This window comes from Equus asinus, chromosome 2 (assembly GCF_041296235.1).
Source record: "Equus asinus isolate D_3611 breed Donkey chromosome 2, EquAss-T2T_v2, whole genome shotgun sequence".
NCBI lineage: Eukaryota > Metazoa > Chordata > Mammalia > Perissodactyla > Equidae > Equus > Equus asinus.
The window spans coordinates 51098651-51125631 of NC_091791.1; the positions used below are offsets into that span (position 1 = coordinate 51098651).

General features: G+C 40.2%; 1 protein-coding gene across 17 annotated transcripts in view; it reads right to left on the minus strand.

Annotated features, from left to right (window-relative positions):
- Window positions 1–22416, minus strand: part of RHOBTB1 (Rho related BTB domain containing 1) — a 117391-nt gene extending 94975 nt beyond the window's left edge. For 5 of the 17 annotated variants that reach the window (XM_044755536.2, XM_070488430.1, XM_070488429.1 and 2 more), the window contains exons 1-2: window positions 22213–22409; window positions 8002–8099 (exon numbers count right to left, since the gene is read on the minus strand). The gene's annotated coding sequence lies outside the window, so the exon portion shown is untranslated. Of the gene's footprint in view, window positions 1–8001; window positions 8100–10943; window positions 11158–21735; window positions 21834–22212 lie in introns of those variants that run through there. The other 12 variants (XM_070488358.1, XM_070488325.1, XM_070488306.1 and 9 more) reach the window with 9 other exon arrangements.
- Between the last annotated feature and the right edge of the window lie 4565 nt (window positions 22417–26981).

Below are 26981 nucleotides of genomic sequence, written 5' to 3' on the forward strand. Positions count from 1 at the left end.
AAGTTTTCAATCAGGTGGAAGTTATTAACATGCTCTGTGCTTTGGCAGATCCTAAATTATGCATTGAAATAGGGAGTAATGTTAAATTCGCGGGGGGGGGGGGGGCGGGAGGAGGGGGTAGCGCATGCATTGGGTGTCCGCATATTGCATCAAACTGATCTGCAGCGTAAACGTCATGTGCTGGGACGGCAGTGTGGCAGGGTCTCAAGGCCATCGCGCTGCTCAAAATGTTACAGCCTCTAGAGATAAATCAAGCTTCAGTTTCTCAGCGGGAGTCCAGAAACATGGTTCAAGGGCACGAGGGAGAACTAAGCAACACAGAACGTATTTCCTTTATTTTCTACTTTTTCTTCTTCTTCTTTTTTAAACGGGGTCTTATTATTTAGAAGACCAACCTGTACAAAACCTGTACTCCACTCAGCACATTTTTAACATTGTCAACGTCCCTTTGACTCTCAATGATAAAACACATCTGACATTTCCCCACTCACTTCCCTTTATAGGGGCTGTTACGAGAGAAATCCCTCCTCATCTTCCACTATGAAAATGATAAACGGCTGACTGGAGATATCTGAAATATCGCCAGATCTCCCTGATGTATCACGTGTCGCCAGCAATCATAAACAGTGACTAATCTTTGGTCATGAACTATATTTATGGCTTTCTTGTCATCAGGAGGTAGGTAATTTCTCGAATCAGGTTTAAGGCTCTAATGTTTATGCTAGGAACATGTGTGCCAGAAAAAGTGTACCGAGGTCCAAAGGAAAATAATCCTCACATTTTCTTTCATTTAACTATTTCTAGAGCTAGCCATTTCCATCTCTATCTCCTGTTTGCCTCAGGATTCACCCAGGAGTGTTCTGATCAGGAAATCTAATTTATCCCAGTCAATTCACCGTTTTGGTGATAACAGTGTCCTTGAGGAATAGGAAAAGTAATAGGGAAAGGAATATGACTAAAAGGCAAATTTATCCCAGTTAAAGCTTATCAGAGATCAAAAGGAAACACAGTGAACCTGTTTCTTCCATCTCCTAAATTCAACTGAGGGTGGGGGGATCAAAGTTTCCCTAAAGGACTATAATAAGATTAGAACACTGAAAGATAAAACTAATGGAAGGCAAATTAAGGCTTAGAGGGAAATGAAATAAGGTCAATCAGAGTGTAATTCTACTTCAATTCAATTCAGCTAATATCTATCAAGTGCCTTCTGGATACCAGGCACTGGGGTAGGTGCTTGGTGTACACCAGTCAAAACTAACAAAAATTGCTGCCCGCGTGGAGCTTACATTCTCATGGAGGGAGACAGACGATAAATAAATGAGTAAATTATATAATTTATCAGAAGGTGGCAAGTATCACAGAGAGAAATAAATCAGGGAAGGAAAATAGGAGTTGTGGGAATGGGTGACATTTTTAGAAGGGTGGTCAGTGAAGGTCTTATTGAGAAGTTGATGTTTGAGCAAAGACTTGAAGGAGAAGAGAAAACAAGTCATGTGGATTCCTGGGGAAGAAGGTCCCAGACAGGAAATAGCAAGTGCAAAGGCCCAGAGGCAGGAACATGCCCGGTGTGCCGGCAGAACTGTCAGGAAGCCAGAGTGACTGGAGTGGAGTGAATGTGGGTGGGGGCGCAGAAGGAGATGGTGGTCAGGTGGGCTGAAACATATATGGCCTTGAGGACCACTATTAGGCTCTAGCTTTTCCTCTAATTGAAACAAGGAAAGACTGCAGTTTTGAGTCAAGGAGCAAAATGATCTGACTTATGCTTTATTGAAAACAGACTGCAGCGGGCAAGGGTGGAAGCAAGGAGATAAATTAAATTAATTAAAATGAAAAGTTCATCTCTCCTCTCTGCATAAATTTAATGCATATGAGCTGGAAATTAATGAGAGACAATAGTTCAAAATTATATGCAAACACAGTGAAATTGTAACTACGCAAAACTAAAACCGGTTGGAAGAGAGAATTTAATATCGCCATCCGTTTCATTTCCACAGCACCAGATGGTAAGTCTGAAAACATTTTAAACTGAGGCCATGAACAACCAATGACAAAAAAAATAACTATTAAGCTTTGGGAACTTTGAACATCTCTTGCTAAGGAAGAGATGAAAAATCTCCCTCCTTGACATGGTGTGGGTTGTGGAATTGAACAAGAGTCTATGATGATGTTGAGATGGTCTCCTCAGGTAACTTTCCATCCCAGAAACAAACAAAAAAAGTCCAGGAAACCATCAGTTAGAAGTTGGGGAAACTTGAAGAGTTAAGAAGAAAGCAAACCGTCAAGAAAAATAAAAGGAGCCATAGTTTGGATTAATCGAGTTTTTATTTTCAAATTTTAAACATATGATTGATGGGAAGATAAAAAAAAAAAAAAACTGAGTCTTTTCCAGAGAACAAAGAAAATGGAAAAATAAAAATACTGATAAAAGGTGAATTTAGCCTTAGAGTCAAACTTCCTGGCAGTCAGAATTATTAGGCTGTGAAACAGCTCTCCCCATCTCTCCTGGGCCGTTTAGGTTTAGAACAAATTGGACCTGAAAAAGTGTCAAAATTCACAGTAGGAGCGCCCCCTCACAGCGCTGTTTCTCTCTCTGAAGTAGGTTACTGTATTCACCCGGGGAAATTTCTATTGAATTATAATTAGGTGGCTAATTAAAAAGTGGATTATCAACTATATTAAATATGCCAGAAAGATGTGCACATCATTCATTCTTTAATTTAGGAAATCCACCTTTTCCTTAAAAAAAATTCTCACTGGGAAATTCCATGTATAATATGTATGTTTTCTTTTTTCTTCTTAAGTCAATTTTATTGAAGCGAGTCTAAGATCTTTTGTTTATTGAGGTAATGGATGTAATTTGAGCTTCCTCTGTTAATAAAAATTACCTACACACCATAGTTATTCTTTGCAATGAGAATCCATGGCCATGATAATGATCCCAAGGCAATTCAAGTTCCCCAGAAGAAATAATAATAATAATGAAAATAATAACTGCTACCATTTATTCACTGCTAATATACGTCAAATGCTGTATGTCTCCTTTAATTCTTTCAACAACCCTATGAGGTAATTTTATGCCTATTAAACAGATAAGGAAACTGAGCTCAGAGAAGTCAGGCAAATTATTCAAGGTCACACAGCTTGAAGGTTATAAAGTTGAAATTCAAATTCAGGTCTGTTTGGCCTTGAAAATCTTGCATTAAGCAAGAGTTTTCTGTCCTTAAAATGTTTTAACATTAAGCTAAAACTACATTGTTGCGTTCAACTGATTGTGAATTGCTAATATTCTTGTACCATATAAACAGTTAATCAGACTCTTATATTAACCATACTATATTTCTTAGCCATTTGTCTAAACAGCAGTTCATTTTATAAAGGAAATGATCATGAGGAGACCCTTGACCCATTATTAACTGCAGAAGTTAAAAAGTGATAGTCACCTGGCACTATAAGTTACTTTTTATTTGTCTTTTCTTATTTTCTTCTAATTTCTAAGAGGGTACAAATTAAACGATAGCCCATGAACTTTGGTCCAATCTATCTATGCGCCTGCTAGACTAGTCAGGTATTAAGTGGGGCAGTCCATTCCTGAAGGCACTTCAAAATTGCCCATCCCAAGTGGATGACTTAGCAGATAGGCATGACTGACTAGGCTGGGATGGACTTAGTGAATTGCTGATAAGACTCAGTCCTGATACCATGTGGGTGATTTGGAATTCTGTCTCAAATAAATAATGACAACAATAACAGTGTAACTATACTAATTAAAAAAAAAATTTTTTTTTTGAGGAACATCAGCCCTGAGCTAGCATCTGCTGCTAATCCTCCTCTTTTTGCTGAGGAAGACTGGCCCTGAGCTAACATCTGTGCCCATCTTCCTCTACTTTATATGTGGGATGCCTGCCACAGCATGGCTTGATGAGCGGTGCCATGTCTGTACTCAGGATCCGAACCGGTGAACCCTGGGCCGCTAAAGGGGAATGTGCGAACTTAATCGCTGTGCCACTGGGCCAGCCCCTAATTATACTAATTTTTTGAGGACCTACTGGGTATCAGACACTACTCATGACATACATTACTTCACTTCAGAGTTTCTCAATCTCGGTACTATTGACCTTTTGGGCCAGATGAATCTGTTGTGGAGGCTGTCCTGCGCATGTTAGATTAGCAACATCCTGGGCCCCTATTCCCCAGATGCCAGTAGCTCACCCACCCCCATCATTGGGATAGCCCACACTATCTCCAGACATTCCCAAATGTCTCCAAGTGGGCAAAATCACCCTCCGTTGAGAACCTCTATTTCCTCGACAACTGTAGGAGGTTGGTACTATTAGGCTAATCATCTTACTAATGAGGAAACTGTGGTTCCAAGAGGTTTAAGGAAAATGCCTATGGTCTCACAGTTAGTAAATAACAGGGCGGGAATGCTCATAGATTGCTGCCTCTTGAAGCTGTTACTCTATGGTTGACATTCACAAGTGAAGATCTGCCCTCCTTCCCATCCTCTTCACTCCTGTATGTCATCCAGGGGGTGGAGCAGTGGGAAGGAAGAGGAGTGCACGTGACACAGTGCACAGAACTTTTATTGTACCATACTATTTTATTTGACAGATTAATTCCATTTTAATTGGAATTCTGGAAACTAATGAAAAAAAATTACAAATGTTAGATGGTCTATTCTCATGGTTTTTGAATCTGTCTGATTTAATTCTAACCAATTAGCATGCCATTATGGAGGAGTATTATGTTGAGAATCAATATTACACTAAATACTAATATTTTATTCAGTATTAAAAATTTATACAAATGGTAATACAAGTGCTTTATTCTACTTTCTCTAAATGAGAAGAAATGCTTCCTTAGGGCAATTCCAGCTACAAAGAAAATATGTTCTTAGGAGACTATTGGTATTACGCTTTACATAGATCATTGCTTAAATGAATCAATGAGTTAATTGAATGAAATTTTATTTTATTATAAAGTGTATGAGTTTTTCAGCACATCAAAAATTGTTTTCCATTTTATACCTATATCTCACGTTAAGATGACAACAAAAGTATGTTATTGTCCAATACTGCTAAAAAGGACAAAATAACTGTCATATTTATCATGATTTTAGGATATCACTTCTTCCTTTTTCTCTCTCTCTTCCACTTGGATACTTGACCTTTTTTTTTTTTTTCGTGAGGAAGACTGGCCCTGAGCTAAGCTCTGTTGCCAATCTTTCTGTTTTTGCTGGAGGAATATTGTTGCTGAGATAACATCTGTGCCAAGTTTCCTCTATTTCATGTGAGAGGCTGCCACAGAGTGGCTTGATGAACCCGGAGCTGTGGAAGCAGAGCACACGAACTTAACCACTACGCCACCAGGCTGGCCCCACTCTACCTTTTTTTGATTCAGATGTCATCTTAGGCTGGAATTTGAACCCGAATGTATCCAGATTCTGTATTTTATGTTTTCTTTGCAAAGAGGAACTAATAAACCTAGATAAATTGTAAACTAGATAAACATCTACTAACCACCCAGAATAGTTCGGTTAGGCATGATTTCAAAACTGGATTGCAGATCTCCTTTGCAGATGGTGCCCCTGTGTGTCTTTCCCAGCCTCTGGCTTTGCCACGCTCTTTGATTTGAGACCCTGAGCCCACCGCATGGCTCCTGTGGCTCTTCCGGCCCCTGCCTCCATCCCGCCTGTCCCTCTGCTTCTTCTGCTGTCTTAACTTCAGTAGCTTTTTCAAGCTTCGAAGCTAGGGTAGCACTGAAAGATTTCCATGGTTTGGATCTAATCAAGGCATTTACAATTTTTATCACTTATGTACTTTAATTCCAAGCTTCTCAAATATTGGAAAACTATGAGAAAACCATACCTTTAAAAACATCCCTAACTTTGTGAATTATTATACTCTGTTCACCAGTTTTAGAATTGGAAAAGTTTTGCTCCATATTTTAGTTATCTCCCAATTGAGTTGGCAAGATCAATCAGTTAATATGCACATACCTTGAAAAAGCTACTCTCTGGGAAAAGGTTGCTTGTAATTCTAAAGGCATGTTAGAAGTTAAAAACTGCCATGCAAAATCAAAGCAAAAAAAAATCATTGAATAAATTAAGCTAACCGAAAAATTAGAAATTGGAGGTATGTTAGCATAGTAATCACCATTACAAATAGGAAAATTTAAATGAAAAAAATATTTAATGGGTTGACTTTTCTAAAATATTGATTGGATTTCATTAATAAGCATTTTATGCATATGGCTACTCTGAAAGTTCCTTTAAAAATGAAAGACTAATGCCTTAATGAGAGGTATTATTGCATGAACATATTTGAATCTGGCTTATGAAAAATAAGACTTGAGAATTTAAAATGTGTGCATAAAATGCAAATGGATTTAATTAACTGAAAACCCCTAAGACAGAACTTCTTCAAATAAGCAATTACTTTGGGGACTAATAGTGTAAATAGCATCCTGATTCATTAGCACAAATACCCATACGAGAGAAGGATCAGCAAATTTTATTCTTTAAGTTATTATGCACACATGGTAATATCTCATTAATTTAGGGCTTCAATAAATTTAAAATCTTTTGATAATTTGTTCATGAGCTTGGCTGACGTTTACCTTTGCTTGGCAAACACTTTATTTATAGGTAGATAATGTATGATGTTTTAAACATTTATTTTCAATCTTATGTACACATTTTAGACACAGAATAAACTATTTTCAATGAACCTCAGGCACTTTACAAGCTCCTACATATATCCAATCTATATGCTAATAACAAAATGTTCATATGATTTATTGTAACAGGTCTCCGTAAGGATTTCTACTTTGTAATGTTTTGTTGAAGTTACTATATGTAGTTTAAAGTAATAAAAGCCACATTTCTTTAAAAGTTATCTATAATTCAGCCTTCCTACAAATTCAGATATGTCCACCTCCTTAATTCATTAGAATAAATGAAATCTGGGGCTGGCCCCAGGGCTGAGTGGTTAAGTTCACGTGCTCCGCTTTGGCAGCCCAGGGTTTCACCGGTTTGGATCCTGGTTGTGGACATGGCACCGCTCATCAGGTCATGCTGAGGCAGTGTCCTATATAGCACAACTAGAAGGATCTACAACTAGAATATACAACTATGCACTGGGGGGCATTGGGAAGAAGAAGAAGAAGAAAAAAAAAAACCCCAGAAGATTGGCAACAGATGTTAGCTCAGGTGCCATCTTTAAAAAGAGAATAAATGAAATCTTATAATATTCATAGCTACACATATAGAGTGAATTTTTCTTTTAAATATGCATTAGAACATATAAAGAAAAATAAAATACAATGAAGAGTGAAAATAACAAATGATTTTGTGGGTGGACAAAGGACAGTGAACTGTCGCAAATCATGTTAAGTCCTTTAGGCACAATACCTTGATGAAAGCACTCAATAATGTGGCCCTTTCTTTAAAGGCTGACTTCACTCACCTGGGAGGACTCAGTTCTAATCACTTGCAAAGTGATAATAAGTTTTTCCAATTAAAGACAGTCCATGCCCAGGCCAAAAGGGGTGGATGCTGCAAACTAGGGCATCTGGGATGAAGAGAAATGCCACTGCACAGCAATCTGGCATTTCTAAATCTTCTTCTATGTGGCCATGACTTTTCAGAGTCCACATGTCAATTTTCTGCACAAGATGCTACTAAGTAAAGCATTTTAAAAGTGTGTATAAAGTAGTCAGAAGAGTTATGTTATTTTAATGATCAAAACTCATATGTAGGTAAAAATGACTCAAATTCTAAACCAGGTAAAAGATATTAAACTAGAATTTATAAAAACCACAAGTGAACCAAAAAACAGAATATTCTCTTTTTTTATGAAACATTCTGAAGACAAACCTAGATATTATTCATAAGTCATGCCATATTCACACAAGAAGCATTTCCATTTCTTTTGTAAATATCATGAGAAAATTAGAAGGAGGGCAAAGTGAATTCTATTACTCGAATTAGTAGTTACTTACCATACAAAGGGGGAAAATATGCTTCAATTCCATTTTCATAACTTAAGAATACTTGATGAAAGAGGCCTCTTTCATGTACTTCTTGAGTGTTACAAAACCTGGGGAGAGATACCAGCATGGAATATTTCATCAAGAGGAAAACTGCTCAGACAATACTAGTTTCTTATGTTAGTGATTATTTCTCATCTGAACGAGAGCTATCCCAATCCACCATATGCCAGTTACAAATCAACTAGCTGTCCACAAAAGTTTGAGCAAGAAAGGCGGAAATGACTACAGCCATCAGAGAAAGAAGGTCTGGGGTCGGATCCTATTCGGTATCTGTCTGAGTGAACGTTAAGTCCTTAATTCATGGAGGTGCAGTGCCCTCCTCTCTCAGGTGGGAGTAATAATACCAGCTGTTCTGATGGTCAAATGAGATGATGTGCGGAAAGATATTTAGTTAATAGTAGACGTATTTAATTTATGTCCTGACTCTTTATCTTAAGAATTTGAGGTGGCTTCCAAAAAGAAAAATAATGTAATATGAATAAAAATAAGAAAATAGTGTTGAGAGTAGAAAAGGAGGAAGTATTTATGCTACTTATATTGGTCAACAGTTGAAATGACTGAAGTTATCATTTGGATTTGAATTTCTTAGTAATTTAGGTAAAAGGAAAACCTAATTTCTTCTATAACTCCTATTATTAGAAAGGAGAAAATACATCACTTCCCCTAAAGAAACCAAGTATTTTATCTTCCTGATATGAAATTCATAGAAAAATTTTTCATGTAAAACATGATATAGGGACATTGAGATAAAGTGGACTATTCTATTTAATAAGAGTAGGACTATCTACCATGAACACTGAAGGGCAAAACAATACTTTTGTGTGGAGGTAGTTATTGTTGCTATGAAAATCCCACTAACTCCCAATAAGCAAATCCCCCAGCTCTCCTCCCTTGCTGCAGCTTCCTGACAAACACACAAGGAGCTTCTTTCCTTGAGTCATGTTCTCAATAGCGAGGAGGAGTTTCTGAAGGAAGCCAATGATTGCCAGTGAGTTTAGTCACCGCTCACTAATAAATAGGGATAGAGCTGCAAAGATGAAGTGTAAGCCCAGATGTGCTACAGTACTGACAGCTGCACAGCCCGTTTCACAGGGCCATTGCAAAAGGGAGAGGAAGAGAAAGGGAGAAGATACAACCAAATGATTATATAAATGAAACAAATCATAGTAGGAGGCCCCTTCCTTGCAATCCACATATTTTTCTCATCCTCCTTGAAACCTCCCTTCCAATCTTGCAGGAAACTGCTCTCAATTTTCCTCTTCTGGTTCTTTTTCTTCTGCCTCCCCTTAAATGTGGGCCTTCCTCAACATTCTCTGCTTGGCAGCAATTTCATTTGCACCCATGACTTAAATTGTCTTTTTTGATGCTTCTCCTGGCTAGATCCTCATCCCTATGCTCTCCTGAATTTGCTTTTCTCTCTACCTAAAATCAGTGGCATTGTCACTCTGGCTTGAACACTCAGCGTCATTTTCATGCTCTCCCCCATCACTGCACCTCCCTGCAACACACACACTCCAACTGATTATGGCCACTTTGCACAGAAAAAGCTCTACTTCCCTTTGACATGTCCAAGGCCACTGTCATATCAGAAACTCATCCAGTGTCCACCAGTTCCCATCCAGGCAATGGCCTCCCATCTCATGTACTCCCTGCTTCCAGTCTCCAACATTTCCCAGCTTTCCTGATGATCCCAGTTTTCTTCCTCAACTTGGTGCTTCTCCACTTGTTTGAAAACTTCTAACAACTCTCCAATCCCTATAGGATCACGTCTAAAACTTCTCAGCCCAGCTTTCCAAGATCTGCGATCCGTACACTTACCACTTTCCACATAACCTCTCTGGTCAGACTAAACCATTTCATTGTGCCCCGTTCCCCCTAAAAGCTGTTTCCTGCCTCCATGACTTGGATTACCAGCTTTCTGCTGTCTGAAATGCTCATCTTTTAACACTCAGTTCAAATAACACCTCTTTTAGGGATTGTCCTGAATTCTTGAGTAAGAATTCATTGTACCTTCCTCTACAAACCCAATGATCCTGAACTGTATCCTTACTACAAAAATCACATTTATAGTACTCTGGCTTTATTTGATAGCTCTAAATACAGCAATGCCAAGAGCTCTCAGAAAGCTTACAATCTAGCTAGGAAAACTCTGCTTTATTCACGTTTCTAACTTCTATGGGGTAATATTCAATGCTTGAACACGTGGGTGCTCTATAAATTACAGGCGATTAGATGATTTTTAAAAGTTAAATAGCACTATGAGAGGCTTTGAACATAGGGTTCGAGAAAATATTTTCTGAATAAGTGACAATAGTAAGACTGTGCAAATTCGGAACACAAAAGGAATGAAAAGAGAGAGGATGAGAAAATATTTTTCTCTTTTTTATTTTAACACAAATTTGTTTCATCATTTTATAAAAATCAAGTAAGTTCATATTTGAGGAAAAATGTTGTTTATTTTTTAAGAAAGCCTGGCCCTGAACCAACATCGGCCCATTTTCCTCTACTTTACATGTGGGAACTGCCACAGCATGGCTTGACAAGTGGTGCGTAGCTCTGTGCCCAGGATCTGAACCGGTGAATGCCAGGCCACCAAAGCAGAGTGTGTGAACTTAACTGCTATGCCACTGGGCTGGCTCCAAATGTCACATTTTTTAATGAATCAGTTCACAAAATACTGAGTCATTATGCATTTGAGATTGTCAAATGATATATCTTACGGCACATCTTCCATTAGGGGTGGAAAATGTCTTTGTGGTATCTATCCTAGTGCCTGGCACATATAGTTTAATATTTGTTGAATGAATAGGTGCTCGCTCATCCACTTATCTCCCTCCCTTTATAGCTAGACTACTGCAAATAATTACTGATGCTCGTCTGTCTTTTCTTACCTCCCACTGGCAGCTCTCACCATTTCCGTCTGACTTCTGCCTTATCACATGGCTCGCTGTGCTGAGATGCTGACTTCTACTCTGCTCCCTCTGGGTGGGCTCAACTTCTGTGTTGTAGCAGGTGTAGGGGGGGAAATTGAGGCCGCAGCTCACCTCACAGAAGTCACCGAGAATGTGCTCTGTGACTTTTCAGCCGACAGCTGCCTTCTCCCACACAGCGATGCCAGGAAATGGGTGAGGCAAGTCAACACCACTCCATGGACGTCACAAGAGCACCACTGGGTGGAGAAACAGGCAGCGCTGTGCTCATAAAGTTCCCTGGTGTCAGGTTCAACTTTTCTCTGCAGTTCAGACCCCAGAACCTCAGACTGTTCTATGCTCAAGAATAGTCTTTCTAGTGGTCACCAACACGCCAAATGACTTTCCTCTCCATCATGCCTCCTCCCTAAGTATCTTCTTAAGACACATGCAAAATACAAACATCTGAAATATTCTCAAACAGGCATGACCACAGATAGAACAAGTTACAGCTTTATTTCCCATATGTATCACTTAGTGATTTCTTTATTTCAAAACAATTCTCTTCTGATCAGTGTTCTCCACTTTTTGCTAAATAAAATAAACACTTTTCAGTCTTCCACGTTCAAGCCAACTGACCATTCCCATCATCCTGAAATGAAATCCTTGCTCCCTTGCCTCTCATTATGCAGCAATTTCCTGGATTTTCTTCTATTTCTCTTAGTACTTCTTTCATCCTTTGCAAGCTCATCCCTCACTACTTGGCCATTATGGGTTTGAATTCCTCAAGACTTTGGTCCTAGTCTTCTCTTCTACCAATCACTTTATAATCTTTCTCCAGGCAATCATATCCATCTCCAGACCTGTGTAAAGATGAGTCACAAGTTTCTGTCTAAACCCCAGACCTCTCTGACAAGCTCCACACCCATAGTCCAACGTCAGCTAGCTCTGCCCTGTCCAAGACATCTCAAACTCAACATATCGAGCACTAAACTTAGCATCTGTCTTCGCAAACTCGTTCCTCCTCCAGTGTTCCCTGACTTCCTCATGGGCTCCATAAAAATATCACAGAAGACAACCTGTCAATTTTATCTTGTATATAGCTCTTGAATTCACTGACTTTTTAGAAATCACCAACATCTCATTCTTCCTTCCCTTGGCCAAGCCATCAGTATCTCTCTACTGAAAAAGTTCAACTGGTCTACATAACTTTCCCCTTGCCAACCTATACTCTGCACTGTAGCCAGAAATATTTATTGAAATATAAAATAGATAATATCATTAACTAGAATCCTAGCCACCCCCCTCCCCCAAAGCCTCAACCTTCTCATTGGTCCTAGGATAAAGGCATATTCTTTGATATGGCTAAAAAGTCTTTTATGGTGATGGCCCCTGACGACATCTCTAGACTCAAGCTGTTCGCCCTGCCCTCTGTACTCCAGCCACTTGGCCTTCCTTCATTCTCTCACGTTACTTCTGCTCTCTCCTGCTAGAGGGCTTTCCTATACATTGTGCCTTCTGCCTATACTCCTTGCCTAGTTGACTCCTACACATCTTTGAGATCTCATTTTCCAGAATTTTGTCTCTCTCCTTTGTAGCATTTACAACAGTTTTAGTTTCATACCTATTTGTGTCATTCTTTTACTGTCTATCTTCCTCATCAGGCTGCAGGCCAAATGAGGGCCAAATGATGCAATTTATTGCATCCTACCAGTGTCTGGCACATAGTAGGTACTCAACAAAAACGACTTTATTGAAAACATGAGTTATGAAATGAGTATGAAAACAAACACAGATATAAATTCAGGCAGAAAAAATGTACCCGTAGCCTAGTGGTTAAAAATTCTAAAGGTAAGGGGCTGGCCCCGTGGCCGAGTGGTTAAGTTCGCGCGCTCTGCTGCAGGCGGCCCAGTGTTTCGTTGGTTCGAATCCTGGGCGCGGACATGACAGTGCTCATCGGGCCACGCTGAGGCAGCATCCCACATGCCACAACTAGAAGGACCCACAAAGAAGAATATACAACTATGTACCGGGGGGCTTTGGGGAGAAAAAGGAAAAAAATAAAGTCTTTAAAAAAAAAATTGTAAAAGTAAGCACAATATTGAGATCAGTGACAAGAGCGTTGAGAGTTTTTGATGGTTTTAAGAAATTAAAGTAGGAGGGCTTCCTTTCTTACCCAGATTCTGTAGTGGGTGGATGGTAATGATAGGGATTTTTTAATGAAAAATTTCACCTATAAGAAATATGCTAAGATGTGAACTTTTCAACCCTATTCTTGCCATTTTGCCACAGCATATATTGAAACAAGAGCCACTGCAAGGAGAGGTAAAGAGGATTAGGATCAGAGGCATGCTGGGGAGGGAAAGGAGAGAAGAGATCTCAAAAACATTTAAGTCTCTGGATTGTGGATATTCTGCTGGGTGTGACTTTTTATATCCTTGCTTTTAAAATCCATGTCGTTCCATGTAATATAATTGTCTCTGCTTCCATATGGTGACAGAATTCTAGCAACTGTATCAGGATCTCAATAAATAGGCAAAACGAAAATGTTGCATAAGTTGTTTTCCCTCAGTTGCGTTCCAAAGACGGACCCCTCTCCCAAATAATGGAACACAAATTTTGTAAATTAGAATAGTACCAGTTATGAATGTACTTCTGCAATTATGGGAGTAAAAACATTCCACACGGAAATAGGAAATGCCATCTGATTTCGATTTAACACAAAGGGGGAGAAACACATTCCATTTAAGAATGACAAATAAAGCTGTCAATGTGATACATTTATAGCCCCTCAGAGAATGCCACAAATCCACATCACGTTCCGAGAAGCTAGTTATTGTATTTGCTCTCTAGAAGAGAGAAAGCGTAGAAGTCCCCGATGGACGGCTATCCAAGGAATCGATGGTTAGCTGGAATAACTTGCGTTTGTCAACATCTTAGGTGCATACCCCTTAAAGGGGAGAATGAGAGCTTCAGGGTTTTATTTAAACAGAGTGCAACAGCGGAAAGGGTGGGGTGCTGCAGGGACTGAGGGGGTGTAAGAAAACAGAGGAAAACTTTGTCTTCCTTGTCCTTCCCTCAGCCCTCCTCCCCCGAGGTTCTAGGAGGTTCTAGGAAGTTCTAGGAGGGTCTTACTGACCTAACGAGGCCTCTTTCTGAGGGCATACTGCTAACAAAAATTACAGCGCGCCATAAAATCTTAATTATAAACATCCAAAATGCTAGTTATTTTTGAACATTTTGTTATGGGTTATTTCAGGCTCAGGTAAAAGGGCACTTACCAAAAGCAAACACTGGAAATAAAATCTCCATTCCTTATTACTACATACACCCGAGCTTCCTTCTTTTAAGAAGCAGTTTGCTATCAAATACATATACATATATTCATATATAAGTATATATAAAATATGACCCTCTGCAAGGCATAACTGATTTTTTTTCCCCTTCGCCTTGGATGCTAAAAAATGGAGAGCAAAATTTGTTACTATCTTCTAGCAAGAGTGTTGAATTTCATGGCATAAATTTTGAGTATGAATCTCTCTCCTGGCCCCATCTTACATTCTTAGCTTTATTTTTTTCCTTTGACTCATTTTTTTTCTCACCTATTTGAAATATATTTTATATTGCTGTACAGTATGTATTTTTATTAGCCTTTCTCTGTAAGCCTTAAATCCTTTCCAGCGTATAAATAAAGTATACATTTATAGATAGACTTTCTTTTCCTTTGTAGGGTTGCAAAATTTTCCCAAGGCAACATATAATTTATTACCATAAATGTATGAACATTAAAACACTGATGTTCATAGTAATTAAATTTTTTGGTGACATTTAGCTCAATATTTCAGTTAGTTTTTTTTATATTTATACATACACTTTTAGAGCTGTAATTCTTAGCTTGAGGTCCATGAACTCTCTCAAATTCTATGCAAAATTTTGTGCATAGTTTATTAAGGAAGAGTTCCATGATTTTAATCCAATTCTGAAAGGTGAATTTGACCCAAAAGATTAAAAATTACTGCTTTGCAGTAGAATAACCCCAGAAGACAAGATCTTGGTCTTTTGACATTCAAAGTTGACAAAATATTTACTGACTACCTACTAAATGCCTGGCACTGTATTAGATACTCAGAAAACAGCAGTAAACATTTAGACTTGACCTCTGACCTCAGGGTGCTTCTAGTCCAGTGGGGACGAGGGCAGACGATGAAAAACAAATGTGAAATAAGTAGATGGTAATGTACTATAATAAATAAAACAAAATAGTGTAATAGAAAGTGAACAAGATTGGGTGGCCAGGGAAGACCTCTCTGAGGAGGTGTCATCTTAGCTGGGCCAAGCAAGATTGGAGGGAAGAGCATTCTAGAGAGAGGGGCCAGCTAATCAAAGACTGTAGTAGAGATACAGGCTTGTTATTATCCATAGCTCTTCTGGAAAATAAGCATGGTAGATCTCCAAATTCACTTTTCAAATTCATCTTCAATACTTCAGGTTAGAAATATCAGACTAATGATCTTCTGCATGAAGCTTACATATCTTTCTCTTGTTTTCATCTTTGGTTTTTTTTTTTTAAGTTAGATTTCCTAATGTGTGGGAAAGCTGTCCTCAGAAAAAGAATGTGATGTATTTTATTATACATTAAATTCATTCAATAAGTATTTGAATCTACCATCTTTAAGGCACTGTGGGAGATGCCCTCAAGGGGCTCAGCATAGACCAAATAAAATATAACTGTCATATATGTAACCATAATGTACCTTAAAGCAATTCTGTATTGTTCTGTAACGTAGATTTACAAGCCACGTAAATTCCAGGGCCCAGATGCTTTCCTGTACAGTTTGAAACCCAAAGCTCTTTAGCAAGGTACCAATCACCTTATAAAAGTTGAAGATGGATGAGCAAGAGAAAGGAACACATACAACTGGGATTAAAAATTCTTTGAAATAAGAAGACTGCACCCTATGGCTTGGAAAATGTTCTAAACAGCCCTGGCATGTAAATCAATAAATTAAGATGTGACTAAAGGTCACAAAGATCTCCTACATTATTAGATGTTTTCCTGAATTGAATTATTTATGAACATATTAAAGAAATAATATACTGATAAGATGAAGACAACACTGAGGTCACAGAATTCTATGCAACGCTTACTGCGTACCAGGAATCATGTGAGAACATTATGCTCAGGCCCTTGGACATAAGGGCTATTATTAGTTCTGTTTTACAGATAGGGAGAAACTGAGGTTTAGACAAGCAAAGTGACCCGCCTGGTGACAAAGCTAGTTGGAGGAGCCAGCAGTTTGACTCCAGAGCCCCGGGATACCATCTCCAGTGTTATCAGTCACCTCAGTGAAGGGAAGTTGCTTTGTGAATTATCTCATAAACTCCTCTGCCTTGCTGTTTAAAAGGCTTTGGGGAACAACATCTAAATGATTAGTCTGAGCTTATCATGTGCAAATTAATTTAAATACTAGCCCAAACAAAACAAGTCAGATGGCAAATCTGCAGTTAAGAGTAACACAAAGAATTTAAAAAAAAGGTTTACTTGACTATAGATCAGAGTAAATTATTTGGATTATCCATAATATTCCTAGGAGAAATCATGAAGAGTTGAATGTATTTATTTTAAAATCCTCAGTTAAAAATACAAGCATTATTTTAGTATCTTGTTTCTGCCCTCCCTGCTTTTGATAATGAAATTTCAACTTGGAAAAGTGAAAGTTTCAAGCTTTCTCCAAATCTAGATCAAACAATCGTTTTTTTCTTCTTTCACTTCCCCAAAACCATTCCTGCAGGCTGCTAGGAGCCTAACGCCCCTTACATAATCACAAGGGCAGCAGCAGTAGTGTATCAGAATACTAGGTACCATGCATGGAACATTTACGCAGCATCACCCACTGTGCCAAGCACTGTGCCACTTTATTTTATCCTCCAACAAGCCTAGTAGTTGCCTCTATGATTATTCCCAATTCCCAGCTCTGGAAATGTGGGCTCATAGAAGTTGCACACACAGCAAAGTCTTCCTAGCTTGTCAATGGAGGAGCTTAGACCAGCCCTGTTGACCTTGGAGCTCAGGCTCCCTACAATTTCCCCATCCTATCTCCCTTTGTTTGATCACATTCTCTCCCCTAATTGACACATCAATGAAGACACTCTTTCCCAACACAGGCAGTCTAAACCCTTTGGAAGGTAAGGCTGTCCATAATCTGGATTTTTTTTTAACCTGTCCAAGCTAATTTCTCAGGACTCTGCCCTAAACACCCTCAAAGCCTAAGGGAACCTGCCAGCTCTCAAAGACCCAGAAGTCCCCTAAACCCACACTCCAGGTAAATTCTACTGCTCTTAAAGGCCCAGGTCAAATCCCACTTTTCCAAGACACCGTCTAGACCTCCCCAGCCCACAGTCAGTAGCTTGAAGAGCTGGCCTCTGCTTCCTACCACTGCAGATGACCCTGGTGTCCCCAAGAGCTTTGGCAGCCTGGAATCCACGGAATGGCATGAGAGTTGTGTTGGAAAGTGCCATTGGGCATTTTTTCTCAGGAGCATGTCCAGAGCAAGCTTAAAAACCACTCAACCACCACCCTGCCTTCAGTTCTGGAAACTAATGACATTAAATGCTAATGTTCCTTGGAGCAAGCCTGCCAGATTTAGCAAATGAAAATATTATATGGGACCTGCCTACTAAAGCATGATCTGTTGTATCTTTGAAATTCAAATTTAACTGGACATCCTGTACTTGATCTGCAACCCTGTCCTTGAATTTTTTGTGAATATGAATCTTATTTCTCTGCTACGCTGAATGTAATCATCTGGAGGGCAAAGGGCTTCATTACTTCTCCACAGAACTTAGCACTCAACTTTTATTGCTAAATACTGATTTATTTTTGTGGTCCAACAGAAACATTATGGAACATTCTTGATTTGGGGCCAATATAAAACTCAGTAGCTATATTATGATTATACAGATGTGGCTTTTGCTAGAAGGAAACAGATGCCCATCATACCTAGTAAACCAATTTTGATCATCTCTGCTATTTGCTAGATTCAAACATGTCGAAACGCAACTCCCCAAATATCTTTGTTTAAAAAAATTCTCTTAGAAGGAATCTGGAAAAATTCAAAATATACCAAAATTATTCTTAAACTTCACAGGGACATCTTCAGATAATTTGATCGAGAAATCACTGAAGGTATTTGTTAAAAAATGCAGTTGTCTGGGTCCAATCTCAGCCCTATTAATTCAGAACTGTGCAGAATGGCTCCAAGCAATCTTGAGTTTTTAAAAAGTCTTCCAGATGATTTTTATGCTCTCTAAAGTTTAAGAACTGCTTTTTTATGGGATGTAATACTCTAGCAAGGATTGCTCTCTAAGTTAGAGAAGAAAAGTTATTTTAGTTCTTTAAAAACAAGCCATCATCATTTGGAGTTCAAAATACCAATCATCTTTTCATTGTATCTTGAATCTATCACACTAATGTTAAAATGCTCAGCACTGTAGATTTTCCATTTGGAGCTCCCAAGCATTTAAACAGAATTGGGAAACTAATGATAGGTATTAAAAGGCTGCCTGATGGATCATTAAAATAGTAAATGAGTCACTGAAATTTATAGAGGCCATACAAAATTTCAAAATAAGATTATCTGAAGTAGGATGTTCTGCTGTGTACTAATGCTGCTACCGAGGATTTGTCTGGGAAACGTAAGCCTCTTTGGAATTTCTGAAAAAAAGCATCATTGCCCAAAGCTTCCTACCCCTGTTGACTAGCTGGTCCCCAAGACTTTTGACCTCTTGGTAAAAAGAGTACAGGAGTCAGGTGGCACAGGTTCCATACTTTAGGTTTAGAGCTGAAACTTTTTCCAAGCTTCAGTGTCCTCATCAATGAAACGAGGACTTGGACCATTAACTGGTCTCTCAAGTATCTTCGAAACCCAAGTTTCTATTATCATTCTGAGGATAAATTTTCTCTGCTGTAAAATATTGGGGTTGGACTATGTACAGTGTCTCCATTTGTCCTGTGTGTCCTGGGGCAGGCCCACTGTCTCTGTTACTATACTTGGATCCCATTCACAATTCAGGCTCACTCTCTCTAAGAGTGTAAGATAATGAGACTTTGTTTAGGTTATCCCAAGGAAGGGAGGATATCTTGGCCATTAGCACATGTCCTTATAAGAGAGAATTATTCATTCAACGTATACATATTGATCACCAACTATGTGCTCTGTGTCACCATGCTAGGCCCTGGGGAGACAATAATGAAAAAGTTAGACAAAAAGAGCTCTGGCGTCATGCAGCTTAAAATCTGATGGGGCAGTGTTGGGGGAGAAGATAAAAACCACCACCACACGTAAACTGACATAGAAATAACATAACTGCAGTTTGTAATCAGTGTTATGAGGGGTCACTAAGGGCTGAGACAGAGAATAGCAGTGTGAACAATGTTCAGGGAAAGCCTTGTGGAGGAGGTGATATTTACTTGGAGCTAAAGGAAAAGAAAAGATAAGGGAGGGGGTTGGAGGAAAGGGCAGGGCAGGGGACAGAACATTCTGGAATCTCATGGGAGGAGCGGTTTATATGCTTGGCAACCCAAATCCTGGAACAGTCTCTTTCACCTCAGAGAGATAATTTAATCTACAGCAGAGAAAGGAAATCAGAGGCCCAGTACGTTTAAGGGACTTATCTGAGATCAATTGGCCAGTTAGTTAATGGGAAAGCTCTCCCCTGCTTCAGCCCAGAATGGGAACCCTTCTTAGGGACCACAACACAGCAGGCAGTGCCCGAATGCCTTGGTTTAAGTCCTGGCTCTCTGACTCATAAACGCCTCGTCCTTGCACACCAGGGCTTCTTTGAGACTCCGAGTCCTCTTCTGAGAAACACAGATGCCATCCAGCCCATCAGATTGTGACAGGGATTTACGAGAGAATGTGGCACAGTGCCTGGCATATCATAGCTGCCCAATAAATACAAACTCTTTTGATTTTTCCCCTGGCGCACTTTCACCCATACCAAGCTGCTGGGAAAGAAGTAGGGTGGCAGTTAAGCTACTTGGATAAATGGAGTGGTGGCAGAGACAGGTTCTAGAATACTGGGCTGGGGCCTATTTAGCAGCTACCACCTGAGAGAAGTGAGTGGAGGAAATGAGAAGACACGGCTTTTGAAAGTGGGAAGGGGTCAAGGGAAAACATCCCCAACGTCATGGTCATGGCTTTGCTTACTGCTTAATCTGCTAGTTCTGAATCTAGAATCGTCTTCATAAAACAGAAAAGACCATCCATAGCAATATTTATACTTGAAATTAGCATTCAAGACACAGGTTTTACTCTAGAAGACCAGCAAACAGAAAAATGATACATTTTATTATTAAATACATGCAAAGAGAAAAATGTTAACATGCCACTCAATCCACTGAGAACTAACTAATTCAATTATCTGCAGGATATTAACATGATTGCCGGTGTCAAGGATGCTTAAAAACCAAGCCCATGATATTGGAAGAATGAATAATTTATCCAAATAACTATGAAGATTTTCTTCATCGTCTGTGAACAAAACCACAGAGTGAACTTCAGCCTTAAAATACCAAGAGGTGTATTTCATGGATTAAAGCGGACAGCTATAAGGCCATCCCACAAAACCTGTTTGCCCTCCCGGTAGACTTACCCAAAACGTAAGGGAATAGTTATGGTTCAGGCACACTTGAACCAGGGCTGAATATTTCTTAGTTTCAGAAGTTCACTGGGTCCCTTTTCCCCCAACCATAAGGTAAATGCCATTCCATATATAGCTTTTTGAAACGCTGCTTACTTTATGATTCTCTGCCGGTGGTGCCTTATGGGAGAAATTTTATTTCAAAGTTTCATAGGATGAGAATTGAACTCATTATTTTACTCCAAACTCATTGTTTAATTGACAGGAAACATGCATTCTAAATCATCTTGTATGCATGGCAGAAGCAGCTACATAAATTTAACAATGGGTGGATTATTACTGTTTAGCATATTTATGGAATTTTATATTTGGGAAGCATTTTACAAATCTTTTATTAGTTAATCCTTACACTTCTGAGTGAGTCTGACAGGTGGTAAACAATGCCTTGGGTTTTAAATTGCCAATACGTGAAAACTTTAATGGGGAGGAAAATCTACGGCATTCCTCCGTGCTCCCAAATTTGCCAAGAGCACATTTCTGGTACCTTTTTCCTCTCACCAGAGACCAAAACTAGAGGCCTGGGAAGTGGGGTTGCACCCACCTGAAACACTAGAAATAAAAAGGTCATCTACTGGTCGGTGTGCCGGATCAAGTGGCCAACACCAGGAGAAACCTCGAAGATGCCAAGGTGATGTGACAGGATTGCCAACAAAGACACATCCCAATCATATAGCACATAAAAAGGCACATAAGGAAGCAAATTTTTAAAAACTACACAGTAAAGTTAGTTTTCAATTCTAACGATGCCACACCCACTGGACTCACTATCTAATGACATCACTTGTTACTAATTCTCTTAACATGCATACACGTATATTGAAAAAGAAAACCGAATTCAAACTAAGAGAATTTGTTTTTGTTTTCCAAAAACTCACAAGTTTTAAAAACTAAGCTCCCTTGAACACCCTGTCCAAACTTTTTAGGATCCTGCAATCTAACCCTCTTTCAGAAAGGTGTTGGAGAGCAGGGCAAAGAAAGCCTCTGTGGATCAAAGTCTCATCCTTGACCCAAACCTTTTTACAGCCGGGGGCTTTCAGAACTAACAAACCAAGAAAAATCAATCACGCGTCACCTGAGGGCCGGACCGAGGAGGAGCCGCAGATGTTGAGTGTACTATCTGAAGACCCCAGTGTGCACACGTCCTGCCCGGATTCTAATCTCTTCTTATTGACAGTCACTCTATCCCTCTAATCCCTCAGGCCCCGCCTCCGCCTGCTAAGTGTGTGTGTGTGTGTGTGTGTGTTGGGGGACAGGTAGGTGGGAGGGTACAGAAAACACCCAAGGTATTTTGGAAGCAAGCCCCCTCTGGGGCCCTGTGCTTTCTCAGTGCAGCTGGGCAGCTGTCAGGAGGTCAGTGTAAGAGAACCAGGTCACCACCCTTCAGGGGCTCAAAGGGATGCTCCAAGCCCTAGAGTCCCATGAGCCTGCGGATATAGGGGGTGCGCAGAGAGAACCCCCATAGTCCCGCCCATCCTGGCGCGTCCCCGTCTCCCCCTGCCCCGGCCGAGCCCGCCCCGTCCCGCCCCGCCCGGCGCCGCGCAGAGTCTACCTGGGGACGCCGGAGGCACGGGCAGCGGCTCCTGGTCCAGCCGGGCGACGGGCCGGCGAGCGGGTTTTGTCCAGCCGGGGGGCGGGGGCTGGGGAGCGGGGGGAGAGCCGCCGAGCCCCCGCGCCGAGCCCGCCCTCTCCCACCCGGGCGTTCCCCACCGCCCGCCACCGCCCCGGCCGGCCGCCTCCCTCCCCAGCCTCGCGGCCTGCTCGGGAGTCATCTGGGCGGGGCCCTGGAGCCAAAGCCGGTCCCCGGAGCCCTGGGCCGCCTCCCCCGGCCCCTCCCGCGGAGCTGTCGCCCTACTCGCGTCGGCCTCCCTCCAGGGCTCCCCAGCCTTTGTGGCCCCAGTGCCTATGACCCCGCCCTTCTGCGCGCCTGGCCGGAGGGACCGCGCCCCAGTGTCGGCGTCCCCACGACCCACCTCTGGGACTCGCGGGGGGCGTCCTCAGAGGGGCGACTCCTACAAATGAAGGCCAAGTCTGGGGAAAGTTTCTGGCGGTGTCAAGGGTCAGTTTTTTCTTGTAGGGACGTTCTCTAGCCAAGAGATGGAAACTCCAGCGATTTTGTCCGCGGGTTCTGCTGACATCACAAACCACACATCACTCCGTGTCATCTTGTGTAGTTTGTACAAAGACTCTCCATCATTACTGCAGCCTTCTGCACGTTCGCCTTTCAAAGCCCCAGCAGGTGAAAGGAACTTGACTAAATTAGTGCTAGAAACCAGTGCATTACATGTCAGCTCTGCCCCAGGATCTAAGGATGGTCACCTCTGAATAGTTCAGACTTTCCAGCGCCAGGATTACCTAGGGGTCACTACCTTGCACCTTCACATGTCCAGACCTTTAGGCCTCTTTGCTCTTCTTTTTCGTCTCCCCCACGATATGAAGGAGCGGTGAGAATGAAACACAGCAAAATCAATTTGAAGAGCTTTTAACAGCTGGTATAAAAGTTTATGGGAGAGGCAGTCTGCAATCATTGAAAATAAGATTTGAAAATTATCTGTAGACCTCACTCTGCAGTTTTATGGTTTTGCTTGAGTTTGAATAATGGAGGCCTCATGGTATCTATTATTTTTAGCAGAAGTAATACTTTCCTAAGAATTATTAAATAGATTAAATGTATAATATCGTTATGGTGTCAGATCCTGGTAAGGCTCTACTACAGAAGAAAGTGTTAATCAGCTAATAACATAGGAGGCACAACATCTTTTTGGAGTAGTAAAACGGGTTTTTTCTTAGAGTTTAAACAGTATGAAAGGATAAGCTTAGAAATATTATAGAATCTTTATAGACCTATCTGCCATCTAATGAAAATATTTCCTTTTCGGCATCCCTATTTACTTCAACCGTTTCTAGTAAGATATAATTTCAAGATCGCTCAAAGCTTTGGACATCGCTCATCCTTTAAAGTATTTAATGAGGCCTCAAAAAGTGCCTGGCATTGAGCTTGGTGCAGGTGATGGAAGGTGAACTAGACAGATGGATACAAGGCTCACATGCTAATGGAGGAGAGACAGCTGCTAAATAGAGAGCGCAGACATAATGAATTGCCCCTGTGAATGGTTGTATGCGAACGTATGGAGTGCTAGGAGAAGACACCCTCCAAGTAGTCTGACTTTTAGATTCCTCTTTTGTTTTGAACCCTAGAATTATTTCAATGCTGCAAAGATTTCTTTTTGCTTTCATATCTCATCTCCAATCCATCCGGAAACCCTCATAGTTCCATCGTCAGCAGGTCTTCCAGATCTAACCTCCCTCTCTGCTGCTCTTCTAAACCAGCATTGCCCACTGGGATTTGTGAAAAAGCCTCTAAACTTATCTTCCTGCTCTCAATCTTGCCCCTATGGTGTATTAGCCCTGTAGAATTTAGGGTGACCCTTTGAGAGTACATGTGTTAGCTCGTGTCAATCCTCCACTCAGAAACCACCGAATGGCTTCCCATTGGGACAACACAAACTTGACCCTAGCCACCAAGGCCTTACCTGCCTGCCACCTCACATCTCTTACCTCTTCGCCACCGCTCTCCCCTCCCACACCCTGTCATCACGTTTCTGGGCTTTCTGCTCTTCTTTTAACACTCATGCTGCTGCCTCTTGGTCTTTGAGCCTGGAATCTCTTCCTGTAAATATTTAGAGGCTTGCTCCTCAGTTAAGTCAGATATTTACTCCCTTGTCGTCTTATCAGAGAGGCAGTCCCTGACCACCTATTCTAAAATAGCCCCCTCCCTCAACCCTCTCACTCTCTCTTTAATCCACTTAAGTTTTCCCTTTAATATGAATGTGCACACATATACACATGCGCACATTAATTGTCTGCTGTCTTCCCCCTAGAATAAGAACAGCAACTTGGTTATAGTTCCAGGCACATAGAAGGCACTCAATAAATATTTGTTGAAAGAAAGCATATAAATTATGCTATGGCCTGAATGTTCACATCTCCTCCAAATTCATATGTTGAATCTCTAACCTCTATGTGACTGTGTTTGGAGATGTGTCTTTATGGGAGTAATTAAAACCAAAACAGATCATAAGCACAGGTCCCTGATCCCATTGGATTAGTGTCATTATAAGAGACACCAGAGATTCATTCCAGTTCTGAGGAAAGGCCATGAGAAGGCAGCTGTCTGCAGGCCAAGGAGAGAACTGCCACCAGGAACCAAATCTGTAGGCACCTTGACCTTGGACTTCCCAACTTGTAGAACTGTGAGAAATAAATTTTTGTTGTTTAAGCCATCCTATCTCTAGTATTTTGTCATGGCAGCCTGAGCAATCTAAGACAAATGACAAAGAATGTAAAAGAAGTAGTTTAGATAAAATCTGTTCTCATACAGTATGGCCAATCATTTCAAGATCACTAATGCGTGAATAGTGTGATGTTCTGACCTGGAACCAAAGAAGAAACTTTCCAGCACCTCCCAGAATGATTGAGCCTTGAAGATTACTCTATCTGGACCTGAGAATAGAATAAGTGTTCAAGATAAACAAATGTCTTTTACAACTTTTTTTTTGTTGTTTGTTTCTGAGGTCACAAATGATTAAAGGTCAGAGGACAAAGAATGATCCAGTCACCGTGGCAAACAGTGCTGTTTCAAGAGGGCTCGGCCTCAAAACTCCATGAAAATTCCCTTCTGGTCAAACTGAAGGATTCATGTGCTGCTCTTGCCTAGAACATAACCAGGTCCATTGATATTCCAGAAAATTATCAGATGCTTCAGATAACAGCTTTGGCTACCTATCACACCTGTTTATACCCTTGCTCTCCAAAGTGGGCTGTGGGGAATAAATATTAGAACTTCCACTTATGTTTTTTATTTTAGGAAAACCTAAGCTCTTGCACATGTATACAGATTGATACTGGCACGCTCACTTTTCCATAGGTCAGTTGGTTTCCTGTCCACAGAGATCTCACAGAGGTGTCTGGAGGAAATACTGAGGGATCCACAGTGTGGAGGGGCTAAGTGTGGTCCCTATACTTCTTTCATTTCCGTTGTGTTGTGTCTTATTGATTTTGTGTGTATTCACTTAAGGAATTAAGGATTCCATTATCCAGTTTTAACCAAACAAGCAGTCACAAAATGGAAAAGTGGCTTAAAAGAATTTCTGCAAAGAAAATAATGCTAATAATACAAGCATCAGCAAACAACAGGAAATGGGTGGAATGGAAGCTTTTCCTACTGTTAGAATTCTTAGCCATATGGGAGGTTAACAATGCTGATGAGCCATTTAATTCACTCTTACAAGAAGTCAACTTCTCCCTCCCACTGAAATAATCAAGAAGCCATATGAAATATGGATTTTTATCTGCTTTCATTAATAGTGAGCCTTGGCTTAAGTATATATTGTACTTTGAGATAAAGGCTAATGATAATACGAAGCATTGTGGCTAGAAAGAAAATCACGAATATCATCTAGTTCTTCATGAAGTGATTTTTAACAATTTTATTTGTGTTTGTTTTATAATGTATAATGCTATATATAATAACTAAGCGATCTGATTAATAAAGGAATAAATGAATAAATATTGGGGAATATATATGGAACATTTTTAACTGATGGAGTCTCCTATCAGAAAAGTTTGGAAGAACTGATTTACATAACCAAGGGTTAGAACCCACCCAAAATCCTTGTCCTGAAAGAAAAGAACAAACATAACCAACTTTTTAATAGGTATTTATAATAGATATTTCAGAGAATACTTATTCAGGGTATGGATTATATAGCACCTTTTTATGTCTTTCTTCTCTGTTCTTTTGACCATTCCACAATTTCAAGGGAAATAAGTGGAGAAGAAACCTTGTTAATTTACCGTGATAGTTGGCAAAGGAGGTTAAACTTGCCAAATAAAAGGAGTTTGGGGTCTCCTTAGGGGTGTTGGGTACCCTGATCTTCTAGTTTTGAATTACTGCAGATCATAATAGTATGACTTTATATTCACCCATCTTCTTTAAATTAGTTGATTTTTCTCTTAGGATAGAATGTACCCATAGAGCCTAAGATTTGAAGTAATATTAAAACACGGTCAAGCTCTTGTCATACACATAAGAAAAGTTTGCCCTATTTTTTTTCCAGCTCTCAAAAAACTTCCTCCTCCCACTCTAAAACTTACCATGTTTATCTGCAGGATGAATTGATAAATTTTCTATTATTCAACAACAAACATTGTGTAACAATTGATATCAGTGTATCTTGAGTAGAAGGACTGTCTGTTTACTTCTGTTTTGTTAGGTACGATCATGTCATAACATTTGGAGGGTGAAGGGAGATGTGACTA